The sequence below is a fragment of the Lynx rufus genome, unplaced genomic scaffold (genome assembly GCF_022079265.1).
Source record: "Lynx rufus isolate CCGP_SWC_20201006 ecotype Redwood Valley unplaced genomic scaffold, mLynRuf1.p SCAF_9, whole genome shotgun sequence".
In the NCBI taxonomy this organism is placed as follows: Eukaryota; Metazoa; Chordata; class Mammalia; order Carnivora; family Felidae; genus Lynx; species Lynx rufus.
This window is the reverse complement of record NW_025814897.1, coordinates 9,948,697-9,957,670: the sequence shown is the minus strand read 5'-3', so window position 1 is coordinate 9,957,670 and position 8,974 is coordinate 9,948,697. Positions and strand designations below refer to the sequence as shown.

Genomic DNA, 8,974 nt, shown 5'->3' with positions numbered 1-8,974 from the left:
ACATTTAAATGAGAACACATCTGGAAAAGAGCAATGACTAATTTTGGCCATTTCAGACCCATTCAAGTGCCATTTTATTGATGGATGGGGAGGAGAGTGTTTGAGCAGGCAGATCCAACCTTGAGGAAGACTCAAGGTCTTGTAAGTTCAGACCCTATTGATCGGCGCTGCTCAGCCTACTCAGAGAAGGACCTGTGGTTCTGGTGAGCAGAGTGAAAAAACGTGCCGGTGGATAGTTAGTCCTGCGCAGGGCACGCTGGGCGAACCTACTTTGTAGATTTCGTATACTACGCTCTGGGGCATGTACAGTGAAGACTTCCCATTTGTTACTCGCACTGGTCTTTGGCAAAGGTTCTGGGAGCCGCTGCCCTCCCCCCACCCCCCACATGCACACACAGACATGAGAGCAAAGGTTAATCTCATTCTGAGAGAAATGACCTGAAATGTGCCCCCTCAATCAACAAGAAAACACCATGTATGTCATTCAGCAGTTGGTCTTGCTTTTTTCTTGCCTTAATTGACAATACGTGTCTCTTAAGCTTCCCTGGTGTTTCCGAGAATATATTCTCATTTTTTTTTCTTGCCTGTGAAATATTTGTGGAGTTCTGTAGGAAAAGGAGGGTGGTTTTACAGTGCTACATTTATAAAAGAATCTTAAGTGCTTTTTTCAACTCAGCCCTTTCCCCTCTACTTGGGCCTTTTCTATGATTGTGTGTTTACAGCCTGTGATTACTGTAGATATTCTAAAAAATAACACCAAAGTTTAAATTTGTTGCCATGTTGTTTTTGGTTTTGTTTTTGTTTTGTTTTTGTTTTTGTTTCTGTTTTTCGGTTTTGTTTTTGTTTTACTTCCAAGTATCATTATTTCTGAAAACTTGCTGAGGCAGCCGGACTGCATGCAGTGCCCTTGTAGAGACTTCCCTAAGTCCAGCAGGGGGCAGCCCATTCTCACTGAAAATTTCACTGTTTCTTTTCTTCCAGGATGCTAATTTGTTTCAGTATTTGCAGTATTCTTTGGTGTATAAATTCCTGTGTAAATGGAAATCTCTGAGCTACATTTCTTCAGTTAAAATTTTCTAAATGCTTATTTATTTTTGAGAGAGACAGAGTGCAAGCGGGGGAGGGGCAGAGAGAAAGAGAGAGAGAGAGGGAGACACAGAATCTGAAGCAGGCTCCAGACTCTAAGGGGTCAGCACAGTGCCTGACATGGGGCTCGAACCCAGGGACTGAGATCATGACCTAAGGTGAAGTTGGAAGCTTAACCGACTGAGCTATCCAGGTGCCCCTGAGCTATATCTCTTTAGAATGCATGGTTACATTGCTGTAATGGCAAAAATTTCCTGGAGAAAACCATGCCCTTAATTTATGGGCGGTGGATCATCTACCCCAAAAGTGATTCCTGGGTTGGGAAATGATCCACAGGTCAATTCCTCACAGTTAATGTCACTACTCTTTAACATGACTTTGGTAGTATTCATAGGTAGTAAAAGGTATGTGTTTGCTTGAAAGGGGGTAGCAGCTACTTTGAGGTGTAATTACCAGCCATTTGCCCATTGTCAGGGTTCCAAACATGAGCAAACTACTTCATACACACAGTCTTAACTTGGCCTCTGTTCAGTTACTGACCTTGTCAAAGGCAACCCAAAGCCTATGTGAGTGTGCACAGTGCTCCCCTCCGTCAGATGCTGACACATTATCCACACGGTGGCTCAAAGGAAAGTAATAGCATGTAGCAGAGGCTGAGCCATATAAAGGCCTTAGAATACCTTTGGTTGCTCCTCCTGTGCAGGTCATTAGATGAAAAGCAAACATTTGCAGAACATGGACATTTAAAACAGTAAAGGGTACCCACCTAGGCAGATAGGCCTTGGGGACCAGACAAGGTCAGCTGTTTGAAATAGGAGATTTCTTTCTTTTTCTGTGTGATGGCTGATACCCTCTCTTGAGCTCAAACTTGATGGGGAATGTTTTTTTTTTTTTTTTTTTTTTTTAATTAGGGAATATTTCATGAATTTGTGAGTCATCGTTGCATGTGCAGGGGCCATGCTAATCTTCTCTGTATTGTTCTGATTTTAGTATAGGTGCTGCTGCAAGGAGCCTGGGGGTTTGGGAGTCTTTTAGTATGTTTTTTTTCTTTTTACTTTTCTTTCTTATACCCTCTAGATTGTCAGATTTGCTCTGCAGAGATATAATATGAATAATAGCTAACATATTAAGCACTTACTGTATGTCAGGAATATTTCAAGTTGCTTTTTTCTTGCATAATCCTTACAACAACCTTATGAGGGTGATAACTGTTAATACCTCTTCTTAAGGTATTCTTCTAATATTCTTCTAATATTACATGGCCTGCCCAAGATCACCTTAGGTGGGAAGTAGCAGGCCTGGGATTCAAACCTAAGCAGTCTGTCTGACTCCAGATCCTCTCTCTCAACCATGACATCACACTCCCTATCTCAAGACCTCTTGGAAGTCAACAGCCCTCGAGCTCCTTTTTTGGATGTTATGTTGAGGTACCCAGAATGATTAGACAGGTAGAGATAAGTCAAAGCTGTTTCAGTCTTTTTACCACCTGCTTAATCTGCCTTCAGAAACCACAGCCTGGAGTTTGAGTGTGCAGATAACAGAGTTGGTCTTTCTAGGGGTTAAGAGCTCTGTGTGGTCCAGCTAATTTTAATCACAGCTAGATCAGACAGGGAGCTGATTTCCTGAAGTCCTAGAAGTTAGTGGGAGTTCCGGTTTCTGATTACAGTCCCAGCTGAATTTCTGCTGAGGGTGAGTGACGTGTCCAGGGGGTCTTGGCGTGGGTTTGTTCTCACTCCTGTGACCTTTTTCCTAATAGTTCAGGGCAGGTCAGAAAAGAATGTGGGAAGAAATACTATCTTCTGGGGACCTACAGGGTAAAGCTTTCAGGAGACAAGGAATATTTTAAGTAATCTCTGCTTTTGCTAAATCAAACCTCTGTCTCGTTGCAACTTGGGGACATTGTGCCCAGATGCTGAAAGCTACTACTTAGGTTGGCTGGGTCTGGTACAAGACAGGTGATAAAGGCTTAGAAAAATAAAGAAGAAGGAAATGTGAAATTTGTGGACACAGCAGAGCTAGACCGGGAGTAGCTGGCAGGAAAGGGCTATTATACATATTACGGATGCCATGGGGAAGGTCGGCCAGGGAGAGGCAGAGTCTAGTCTACAGTGTGGTAACTAACCCAGACCCAAAAGGCTTGTTTGTTTGAATACATAATCTTTTTCATCGTTCAGAAATGAAAAAGCCTAAATATCTTGGATACTGGTATCATAGATTGGGTCCTGAAATGATAAGAGACACTGGGAGAAAAATGGGTGAAATTGATGTAAAATGTGGAATATAGTATATAGTAAAAACAAACAAAAAATCCCACAAAAAACAGAAGGACAAATGGATAGATATACTGAACGTTGAAAAATCTTCCTTCCGTTCTGTTCCCCAGGTGCCTAGTTTTATTCCCACTCACCAACCAATGTGATTAGTCATGTGTTCTTCTAGAGCCTTCTATCTTTAATACTTATACAAGCGCATCTGTGCATTCTACTTGAAACAAATGGTAAGATACTATATACACCATTCTGGCACTTGCTGTCTCTTTGTCTCAATCATACACTATTTTAATACTACCTGTTAAGGAGCAATGTATTATTTTCAAACATTTTTGGGTTAAGTAACACCCCGCATCTTCAATAATACTGTGTACCTTGCTTTTGCATTTAACACTGTAACAAAGAGTTTTTGATGAGCTGTGTATAGCATCTGACCGGATAACAAGGGGTCTGCCCTAAGAAAGTTAGAGCCCACAATAGAACTCAAACATCTGAGACTTTCGAGAAAGCTCGTCGTGCCTGTCTGATCTCTAGGTTTGTTGTAGCTTAAGTCTGCTCTTGTGGTTGGAGAAGTACTCATTCGGGCTGGTGTTCTTGGCGAATCAGGGGCTGACGCACTTTGAGCGTAGGTCTCCAGATGTTCTCTTCTTTTGTTTGGTGTCGGCACCAACCAGTTAATGAATCCTTGGTGATCAATAACTTCTTACATTTGTGAAGCATTTTCCATTGACAAGGTACTTTGTGTTATGAATCTTATTCCTCACAAGAACAAAGAGAGAGAGAGGGAGGAGAGATCAGCTAAGATTTGCCTCTATTTTCCCAATGAGAAAGCCTTCTGGAAGACCTTGAGTCAAGTGTTCTGACTCTAAATCACGTACTTTCTTCATCCTTTCATAGTGGTCCTCTTTGTTCCCAAAGCTCAATTGATTGGAATGTTTTCCTTCCTGCTTCGACTTCCTCAGTAGATAACTATTATAATGGCTAATATTTAAGGGTTGACTCATGTCAGTCAGGTACTAATCGAAGCACTATATATGAATTATTTAATCTTACCACATGAGGTAAGCTTTATAGCTCTACACATGCTGAAACCAAGATTGAGAGAGGGTGATTTACTTGCTCAAAGTCACACAGCTAGTAATTGACAAGCTAGGATGTCCTTCCAGGTCATCCTGGCTCCAGTGAATACTCTTAACCATTCTGTATTCTGCCCTGAACGAGAACTGGCTGTCCCATGTCTTTGATTTGCTCTTCCCAAGAATTCAAGAGAAGTTGTGCTCTGGAAACCCAATACCAGTTTTATATCTGGTGATATAAACTGTGGCATGGAGGTAGAGGATGAAGCAAGGAGTAGTAATAACGCATGATTATTAGTGTCATAGCTTCTGCGTTCATTGTGATTCATTGTGTGACTCCAGGCAAAGCTTCATCTTCTTTGTCAAGTATTCCCAGCCTTGTAAAAATGGAATTAAAATTGTGAGGTGAAAATATTTGAGTCCCACAGGATTAAGACAGTCTTTGTATAGGGGCGCCTGGGTGGCTCAGTCGGTTAAGCATCCAACTCATGATTTTGGCTCACGTCGTGATCTCACAGTTCACGGGATCCAGCCCCATGTCGGGCTCTGTGCTGATGGTGTGGAGCCTGCTTGGGATTCTGTCTCTCCCTCTCTCTCTGCCCCTCCCCCGTTTGCTCTCTCTCTCCCAAATAAAAATAAACTTAAAAAAAGACGATCTTTGTATAAAAGTAAATTCACAATATCCTTGATGCTATGGTGATAATTACTGCTTTGCATTGAATTAAGTGCAGATCTGGGAATCAGTTTATCAGGGTCATCTTGATAAATGAAGGTTGTTGGAAAATGCTTGCGTGTACCTCAGGTTTTCTGTGCGTGAACTGGAACACCTACCAGTTTGTATTGGGGTTATTGTTTTTTTCATCTACCACTTTCTTGACGGCCTTTTTAGTGGGATGACGCTTCTGGGTCTGCCTTGAGAGGACCACCTACATACATGTCTGTCTCTTGCACTTGGCCTAGAGTGGGGTGGCTCTAGAGCCGATAAGCTTGAATGAACATGTACTTTATAAAGCCCTGTGGATGGTGAGGAGGAAGCGATTAACTAAATTGAGGCAAGAGGCCCACAGAGCATGACAGTGACATCATTCAGACTTCTTCAGGACTGATCTTTGTAGTGACACTGGGAGCTAATACAAGCACAAGAGTTGATGTCTGTTGATCCCATCTGCTTGTGTTTCTCCATATTCTTGATGCTTTGACAGGAATGGGGGCAAGTCTGACCCCGTCTTCCCTTGGTTGACTAGATGAGTGGGCGTCAGGACTCTGTGCTTTTGTACTGAGAATGTCACACTGTTTCCTGAGTGTTGCTTTAAACTAACCACAGCCTAATCTCAGCTATTGCTTCTGGTGCTTCCCGGTCATTAGTTTCTTGTGTGTCTTGGGGGTGAGGGGGTTGTGTGGAGAGGAGACCAGAGGAGCAGGGAAGGAGAGGGTGTGGAAGCAGCTGAGTTCCACAGTGCTGTATTGGTAGTGCAGCTGAATTCCAGGAGCCCAGCAAAAGAGGGATCAGTTTAATCTGGCAAAAGCCATAGCCGAATAGGGACAGACTTACTTCTTGATAAGCAGTTTTAGCTGTCACTTGATTTGCTGGACAAGTTGTGGCCTCCAAAGACTCTTCATACTCATCCTGAGCAGCTGCTTGTTGACATGGAAATTATCTTTGCAGATGTTTTTAAATCAGTGACTTTGAAATATTAGTGTGTGCACAGTAAAATGCCCCGCCCCACTCTCAGGGATTCTGATTCAATTGATCTGGGGTGGAGGCCAGGAATCTGCATTTTTTCTAACACGCGTTAGGTGATTTAGATAGTCCGTGGACCACACTCCCCAAAAGACTTAGATTTTGTTCTAGTTTCCATTTGGCCCAGTTTCTGAAATAGCCTCTTTTCTGCTGTAGTCTGTTTTAATCGGTTTCTTTATTGAAGGATTTATTAGCATCTCCGTGTTTACTACCTGTTCCTTTCTCACATCATCACAGTAAGTAGAGAGGGAACCAGAGGCAGTTAACTCCATTTTATTGGGGGTGAGGGGGTGGGAGATGGAACTGAGGCATAGGAAGAGGTAGGTCACAGTGAGTCAGAGGCAGAGGTGGTGGGAATTGAAGTCCCGAATTGATGACTCTCAAACCAGGCAATTTTCTGGGACCTATTTTTTCAGCTTGTAATTTCATATTTAATCATAGTTACTCCTTAGGTATGCCATTCATTGTGCTTGGGTAAGGAAAGCCTATCTGAGCTTTAAGCAAAATAGAATTAATTGGTGCTAATTTTTCAGCGTAGTGAGGCTCATCTAAGCTTGAGCGAACATGTGGATGATGGTATGTGTGGGACTGGTCTCGATGTGTTTCTGTATTTGCTTCCTCTACCATTTCTGAAGACTTTTTACAGCAAGTATAAGGGAGCAGATTTCTCGTCCACATACCAATAGGAACCCCCTCTGATCTTCCGACTGGTAAAGTGCAAAATCGAAAAACCTTCTGACCCTTTTCCCCTCAACCTTGAGTGGTATTTGAATCCATTTCTAAAGGAAAAGAAAATCGTGAAAACTCTCAGGCAATTTAAATTATTTTTATTACAATGTTGTTTAAACTTGCAAATATACAATAGGAATATAATGTTCTTTTATTTATAGTTCTTATATGCTAAAAAACTGAGAGAGCTCTACAATTTAAATCCAAGTGAGACTGAATTATCCCTTGTATTGTGACTGTTGTCTTGCCTGTGAGAGCTCAGCTTCTTTTGAGTTCAAAGTACAGGTGCCACCAAGTGACCCATGGCACCTGTTTGCTCTACTTTTCTGTTAGAAATGCTGCGACAGTCAAGTTCCATGATGTCATTTGGCTTTCATTGAGTGCATGAAAACCCCATTTTCAGTTTAAATCCACCTCTGCTCTTCTCTCATTAACCTAGAATGGTAAAAGCACTGAAACACACATGCAAATGTAAGGATAGAAGTAGTGTGGCCTACTGGCTATAAAGCTGCCGTCCAGATAATCCAGAATATGTTCACATCAATCTAAAAGAAATTACCAAAATGAAAACCAAATTGAAACCCTACAGAATACATCTGCAGACCTAATTTGAGAGATACTGTTCAGGTCCATTGGTTCCCAAACTTGAATGCTATCAAGGCTCCGTCTACTGTGTTGACTTCCCGGAACCCTGTTTTTGTTGTTGTTGTTGTTGTTTTGTTTTGTTTTTTAAGTCTCCTAAATTACGTTTGTTAATAACTTTACGTTTGTATTAATTAGATACATAGAATTACCATTTCAGAGCTTATGATCACCGTATGTAGTTTATCATTCTAAGCTGCTTAAATTGTAGTCGGAAGCAAACAAAAAACAGGGGGACATCCTAGTTCTGTGTGCCCTTAAAAGGGTGAAGGAAAACTTTCCATTAACTTTTCTAAGAAAGAACTCCAGCACTCTCCCCTCCTCCTCCTGCCAGCTTTGAGGACTCAAGGAGTTCTAGGGACGCCACTTTAGCCTTTCTCATAGAGCAAAGTAGCCACTCCACCCAATCTGGAAGGATTAAAGCTTGTCCTCGTTTTGCGTGATTGTTGTACTTCTAGCATGCTAAAGACCTAAAAGAGGGAGGAAGAAAAAAAAAAACAACAGAAGGCACCATTCCAGTACCAAACTGAAAAGAAACACAAAAACAAGAGAGCAGCATGTTTTTAACAGCTTGCATGGAAAAAGCGGAAAAAATATTGACTGGGGAGTTTGGACAGCCCCGTTCATTTTCTCTCGCCGCCCGCGTTATTTGTCTTACGAAGCAGGAGCCAGATACAATTCTGGCTCACAGGCCAGAGGAAGAGGTGGAGGGGTTCTGTGGAAGCTAGCGGGGAAATTAGGGCTGGAGACCCGGTGGCTCAGGGCCAGGACGAAGCCAGGGGAGGCGCTAAATCTGTTTTCCTCCTGCCCTCGGGCATCCTCTTTGGTCTGCCTGAGTCCTGGGAGCAGGGCTCGCAACACTCAGGTAGGTCCTTGATCCCTTCAGCCCATCATGAGCAGAATGCATTCCTGCCCCTGTTTCTTTCGGCTGTGTAAAGGATGTGGGGGCTCCATTCGCTTCCTCAGCCCACCCTTGTTCTGGAGTTTAGACGTGCAGCCCCCGCAATGGGGTCCACGTGGGGGCCTCCTTCAGCCGGGCGGGGACTCTACTCCCCCACTTCGGCGAAGCAGGAGCATGGGCCTGGGCGCGGGGCGGGGCCTGGGCGCGGGGCGGGGCCTGGGCGCGGGGCGGGGCCTGGGCGCGGGGCGGGGCCTGGGCGCGGGGCGGGGCCTGGGCGCGGGGCGGGGCCTGGGCGCGGGGCGGGGCCTGGGCGCGGGGCGGGGCCTGGGCGCGGGGCGGGGCCTGGGCGCGGGGCGGGGCCTGGGCGCGGGGCGGGGCCTGGGCGCGGGGCGGGGCCTGGGCGCGGGGCGGGGCCTGGGCGCGGGGCGGGGCCTGGGCGCGGGGCGGGGCCTGGGCGCGGGGCGGGGCCTGGGCGCGGGGCGGGGCCTGGGCGCGGGGCGGGGCCTGGGCGCGGGGCGGGCGGTGGCGA

General features: G+C 44.8%; 1 non-coding gene across 1 annotated transcript; it reads right to left on the bottom strand.

Moving 5' to 3' along the window:
- Window positions 1-1,989: 1,989 nt before the first annotated feature.
- LOC124506534 (U6 spliceosomal RNA) lies at window positions 1,990-2,098 on the bottom strand. Its single transcript, XR_006960793.1, has one exon. It is a non-coding gene; the product is annotated as a U6 spliceosomal RNA (small nuclear RNA).
- Between the last annotated feature and the right edge of the window lie 6,876 nt (window positions 2,099-8,974).